The following is a 6,786-nucleotide window of genomic DNA, read 5'->3' as shown; positions in this document are numbered from 1 at the left end:
CTTCTTTTATTCCTCCTTTCCTCCCTCCCACCCACAGAAGCGATGGCCTCTCCCGAGCAGAAAAACCGGCGACCCCGCGAAGCGCTCGCCCATTCCGGCAGGCTAAAACTGAAAGGTTTATGGATGGACTTAACGCCAGTGTTTGGCAATGTTAAGATGGGTGGATTTGGGTTCCCAGAATTCCCTAGCCGAGGTGGGTGCACTTCAACTTCCAGAATTCCCCAGCTGTTGGGGGAGGGCTTCAACTCCCCACCTCCTTCCCTTGTGCGTCTTGATCAAGGGTCTTCAAACTTGGCCCTTTTATGACTTGTGGACTTCAAGTCCCAGAATTCCTCAGCCAACATGCCTGGCTGAGGAATTCTGGGAGTTGAAGTCCACAAGTCATAAAAGGGCCAGGTCTGAAGACCCCTGGTCTTGATCCTTTGCCTCCCATGTTTGGCCATTTTAACTCCATTATAGTGTAAACCCACTCTAATGGCAGAAAGTGAAGAGGAACTAAAGAGCCTCTTGTTGCGGGTGAAGAAGGAGAATGCAAAAGTTGGGTTGAAACTTAACATTAAGAAAACCAAGATCATAGCATCCGGCCCTCTCAATTCCTGGCAAATAGATGGGGAAGAAATGGAGCTAGTGACAGATTTTATTTTCCTCCAAGATCACTGCAGATGGGGACTGCAGCCAAGAAATTAAAAGACGCTTGCTCCTGGGGAGGAAAGCCATGGCAAATCTAGACAGCACACTAAAAAGCAGAGACATCACCCTGTTCAACAAAAGTGCATATAGTCAAGGCTATGGTCTTCCCAGTTGCAATGTATGGCTGTGAAAGCTGGACCATAAGAAAGGCTGAGCGCCAAAGAATTGAGGACTTTGAACTATGGTGCTGGAGAAGACTCCTGGGAGTCCCTTGGACTGCAAGGCGATCAAACCGGTCAGTCCTAGAGGAGATCAACCCTGACTGCTCTTTAGAAGGCCAGATCCTGAAGCTAAAACTCAAATACTTTGGCCACCTAATGAGAAGGAAGGACTCACTGGAGAAGAGCCTCATGCTGGGAAAGATTGAGGGCAAGAGAAGAAGGGGATGACAGAGAATGAGGTGGCTGGATGGAGTCACTGAAGCAGTAGGCGTGAGCTTAAAGGGACTCCAGAAGATGGTGGAGGACAGGAAGGCCTGGAGGAACGTTGTCCATAGGGTCGCAATGAGTTGGACACGACTTCGCAGCTAACAACAACAAGTGCTGGAAGGGACCTAGAAGGTCTTCTAGTCCAACCCCGTGCCCAAGGCAGGATTCTTTCCCAGACAAATGGTTGTCCAATCTTTTCTTGAAAAGCCCCAGTCATCTGCAAATCTTAAGTGAATCATGTGGTCATTAAGCAAATCCAGTTTCCCCCATTGACTTTGCTTGCTGGAAGGTGGCTGGGAAGGTCACAAACTATTGTAAATATATGCTGGTTGCCAAGCGCTTAAATTTTGACTGAGCCAGAGGATCCTGCAATGGTCATAAGTGCGAGGACCAGTTGTAAGTCACTTTTTCTACTGCAGTTGTAACTTTGAACAGTTACTAGATGGATGGTTGTAAATGGAGGATTAGCTGTATTCAGAGCTGGAGCACCTTTGCCCGCTCTAGATTGGAGTATTGCCTAATTTTTATATCTCCATGAGGGGGTCCAATTCTTACACTAATAAGGTCCATCCTAGCTTACCCTCGCCAAACGTTTTATAGTTTTCCCTCTCTTGACAATTCACCCTTGGATCATCAAATAAGGCTTGAGATTTAATAAACAATGGCACCTAATATTTGCAAGGTATGCAGTCCAACGTAAGATCTCTTTTCTTTTGATGTCAAACTACACAAAACAATCCTAACAATAATTATACAAAACTCTAGCACAATATTACATATTTAACTTTTAAGCTTTTGGAATGTTTTTGATGAATGATTACTAATCCTGTGGATGCTATTACATGCCAAAGTTTTTGACACACAAAGCAGAGCAATCACTGAAATTAAAACAGGGAGGAGTCCCAAAATATTCCTCCTGGCACTTGGGAATTCTCCTTTTTTCTCATGCCAGGATCTTTGCCCAACCACAATTGTGCTTTCTGGATATTGGATTCCATTAAAGTGAATGGAGCTATTTATCATCATTTATTCTAAATAGCTCTGGATTATATGTAATACTTCATCTTTTTTGATAAACTGGTAACAAATAGGATACATTGAAACTTAATGATCGTATCAGTCTCGATCATATACAGGTAGTCCTCTACTTTTGATCACAATTAGGATCAGAATTTCCTTTCTTAAGCAAAGTGATTAAGTGGTTCATGCCCGATTTTACATCATTTTTTGCCTTAAGTGAATCACTGCAGTTAAGCGAACCACATAGACATTAAGTAAATGTGGCTTCCCCCATTGGCTTTGCTTATTAAGAAACTGGCTGTGAAGATCGCAAATGGTGATCATGCAACTCTGGGATGGTGCAATACATGTTGGTCGCCAAGCCCCTGAATTTTGATCACATGACTGGGGATGCTATGACAGTCATATGTACAACAACCGGTTATTTTTTTCAGTGCTGTTGTAATTTCGAACAGTCACTAAAAAAATAGTTGTATGAACAATGCCAAGTCAAATGTGTGGTATAGGAATGAAGTGCTGAATTAGGAGCAGTAAGATAGAAGTTCCAGTCCATCCTCCACTATGGAAGGAAGCTGGGGCAGTCACACTCTCAAGTCAGCCTTCCTCACAGTTGTTTTGGGGAAACAGCATTAAATGCTATACAGTATACACCACCTTGAATGAGACATAACAAATGTGAATTGTTTATTGTTGGCTCAGCATGACATGGAGGCTCTTGCGGATATGAAGTGGCTATAATATGTGCCACAAAATATAATTTGGAAAAGACAATATATTGGTGTTCTGTTACTTGCAGTGCAGTAGAGCTTCCTGCCCAGGAGAGAATTAAAACCTTCAATTTGTTTTTTGTACCACATTCCTGTCACTGTGGATTAGGCACTGTTATCAGAGAAAACACAAGAGAAACCATATTTGTAGACAGTTCACAAAGAAAAGACATTTGTGTAATACAATAATACAATAGAATTGTCAGAACCCACCTCAACCCACATCTTAAGAAAGCAGGCCTCTTGGAGACAAGATTTTCCAAGCAGGGACTTTTACTAAGAAATAGGAGATAGCAGGCATAATAGACAGGATCTGAGGAATCCCGTCACAGATTGATATTTTTAAAGTGTCCCCAAGCAAACCCCACCCCACAGTTCATTCAGTCAGTTCCGGATCAGCAAACCTCCAGGTGGTAAGCCCATTGTGGGAGAGGAGAGATAACAGTCCGTTTGCAGCAGGATCATTTCCACCCCCCCTCACACTTCATTCGGAGAAACAAACCAGATTCCAGGAGAGTTTCATTCCTCCCTTTTCCACCCCCTTTTCTAGTTTCCTGTAAGATGAGAGGGAGTGCCTAGTGAGAATGCAATTGATTATATTGTGATGGGTAGCAGGCAGGCGGAATAAACAAAGGTTACATTTAAGGGAGGAAGTGAAAGCCATAAAGCCCCATGCCTGTTCCCTCTCCCCCTTGGGAATGGCAGAATCCAGGGGGAGATGAGATTTGGGGTTAGCTCAGAGGAGATAGTTAGAAATGAAATACTAATGGATTCTGACAAGAATAGAGCTGAAAGGGACCTTGGAGGTCTTCTAGACCAGCGTTTCCCAACCTTAGGAACTTGAAGATGCGTGGACTTCAACTCCCAGAATTCCCCAGCTGGCTGGGGAATTCTGGGAGTTGAAGTCCACGCATCTTCAAGTTCCTAAGGTTGGGAAACACTGTTCTAGACCAGCCCCCTGCTCAAGCAGGAGGACCTATACCATCTCAGACAGGTGATTGTCCAGTCTCTTTTTAAAAACTTCCAGCGATGGAGCGCCCACGATTTCTGGTGGGAAGCTGTTCCACTGGTTGATTGTCCTCACTGTCAGGAATTTTCTCCTTAATTCCAGGTTGCTTCTCTCTTTGATCAGCTTCCAACCATTGTTTCTCGTCCTTCCCTCTGGTGCTCTGGTGAACAACCTGCCCCCCTCTTCTTTGTGGCAGCCCCTCAGATACTAAAACACTGCTATCATGTCTCCCCTATTTCTTCTTTTCTTTAGACTGGCCAATCCCAAGTTCCGTAGCCGTTCTTCATACGTTTTGGTCTCCAGCCCTTTGATGATCTTCATTGCTCTTCTCTGAATTTTTTCCAGACACTCAACATCTTTTTTGTGATATGGTGACCAAAATTGGCTGCAGTATTCGAAGTGTGGTCTTACTAGGGTTTTATAAAGTGGTACTAGTACTTCACATGATATGTGCATTTTCTGTCCTTATAAGACCTTAGAATGCAGAATAAATCTGATGTAACAAGATAGATATCATCTATCTTCTCTTTCTATTTTCCTCTAATGCAGATTTACTGATTATAAATTCTGGGAGTTGTAGTTCCAAAATATCTGAAGAGTGCCCAGACAAAGAATGCTAATCAAATATTTGCTTTTAAGCAGATAAATTTTTTCTTTCCTTTTCTGAAGAATAGTGCTGTCAGCTCTTAAGCAAGCAAAGACAAGTTGTTGGCTTCTGTAGAAAAACTTAATAATATCACATCTAATTTGCCTTTGCTGACAAACCGAATATGACATGTATATTCCAATAAATAAAGTATTTTTCAAGCAGGATCTATAGAATGCTTTCTTTTGTATATTCTCTTATATATTTAACTACAAAATCTCTTGGCAACTTCCACATTTCTCCCGAGAGAAAGCCACTTGAAAGTGTACATTCTAAAGTTTTATTTAGAAAAAAAATCATTTCCTAGTTGCTTTGATCTATAGTCAGACTTAGGGGAAAACTTAGTATGCCTGTCCTGTCTGTAAATAAATCAGAGGTTGGATGGATTATTCTTTATGACTTTGTTAGCATATTGTGCTCAGCCATAGTTAGTTTCATCATGATTTATTGAATAAACAGTAATTGATTTAGTGCACACAACTTGTAAAATCATAAATAGGGCCACTGACTAGAGTCAGGGCTAAAATAAGATTTAACTTAAAGTAAATAAAACTTCAGGATTGTCCTGAATCTTTTTATATTTTTTCTTTCTATCAAGTTCAAAATTATAATTTGGTGGCAACTTTTAGAAGAGTCAAGGGAATGGTTCCATGCAGTCTTAGTCTTATGATGTGCACCCATGCGATGAAGAACATGGTGGAAGGGAGCAAACCCCACTTCTCTGCTTACTTCCCTTTGCTCTCTTGCCTTAAGGCAGGGGTCTTCAAACTTGGCCCTTTTATGACTTGTGGACTTCAATTCCCAGAATTCCTCAGCCAGGGTGAGGAATGTTGGGAGCTGAAGTCCACAAATCATAAAGGGCCAAGTTTGAAGACCCCTGGCTTAAGCAATGTTTCCTTAGCCCAGGGGTAGGCAACCTTGGCTTTTTTTAATGACTTGAGGACTTCAACTCCCAGAATTCCTGAGTTAGCATGACTGGTTCAGGAATTCTGGGTATTGAAGTCCACAGGTCATAAAAGAGCCAAGGTTGCCTACCCCTGCCCTAGACTAAGTCTGGAAATGAGCAACAAAGAAACTCAAAGCAAGACAGAGAAAAGGAGAAATTTTGCTCCCTGTTTTGTCTCCTATTCCATTCTACATATTGAGATAATAATTAGGCTGGACACTCAGATTGACTTTCATATATAGACGTATGCCCCAAGACCACCAACTCCAATCTAAGAATAGCTTTATGGCAAGAACAAATGTTCTTGATGGTACACATGAACAAAACTGAATTAAAAGATGGAGGAAGGAGGCCACCGAGCAAGGAACAACATTAAAGGAGGATATGGCTGAAAGATCTGACCTCCATTTTACTAGTTAGAGGACCCTGAATAGGTTGAGGGTTGGAGTGCCTAATTGTAAAACCAATATGCTCAGATGGAGGCTGTTACCACTGCAGACCCCAGCCTTTACACCTTGGCAGCTTGGTGGGGGAAGGGAGAGGAGAACCAGGCTGTGTAAGGGGTAAGCCAGTGTTCTAAAGTGTGCTGTCCCGCCACTCACGCAAGTTGAGCTGCATGCGCATGCAACTGCCAGCTGCTCACGTTGCCCAGTTTTGACCAGGCCACGGCCCGGTATTGGGCTGCAGCCCGAAGGATGGGGACTCCTGTATTAGCAGATAACAACATGCTGTATGAATGTGGAGGAGAGACACGAGTCAGCCCATCTGCTGCTATGTTGGCTACTACCAAAAGCATACCGATAATGACTTATTTTTGGTCAGCAACAAAGCCAAGACAGTGGCTTCATTCTGGCAGTTTAAGGTTTGATCTAGACAAGGAAGAACTTATAGTCATTCATATGGTGACTGCTTGAAGTTACAATAGCACTGAAAAAAGTCAGCTATGTTTTTCTCATGACAGTTGCAGCATCCCCATGGTCATGTGATCAAAATTTGGGCACTGGGCAATTATCCTGTACTTACGACACTTGCAGCATCCTTTGGTCATGTGATTGCCATTTACGACCTTCCTAACTGGCTTTTGACAAGCAGAATCAACTGGGGAAGCTAAATGTGTTTTAACTAAACTGCATGATTCACTGAACAGTGATTTGCTTAACAACTGTGGCAAAATGTCATAAAATTGGGTGGAATTCACTTAACCGCCTTGCTTAGCAATAGAGATCCTGGTCTTATAGTTGTAAGTTGAGGACAACTTGTATATGATCAAGATGATTACA

This window comes from Vipera berus (genome assembly GCF_964194415.1).
Source record: "Vipera berus genome assembly, chromosome: 9".
Lineage (NCBI taxonomy): Eukaryota > Metazoa > Chordata > Lepidosauria > Squamata > Viperidae > Vipera > Vipera berus.
Note: the sequence above shows the minus strand (reverse complement) of the source record.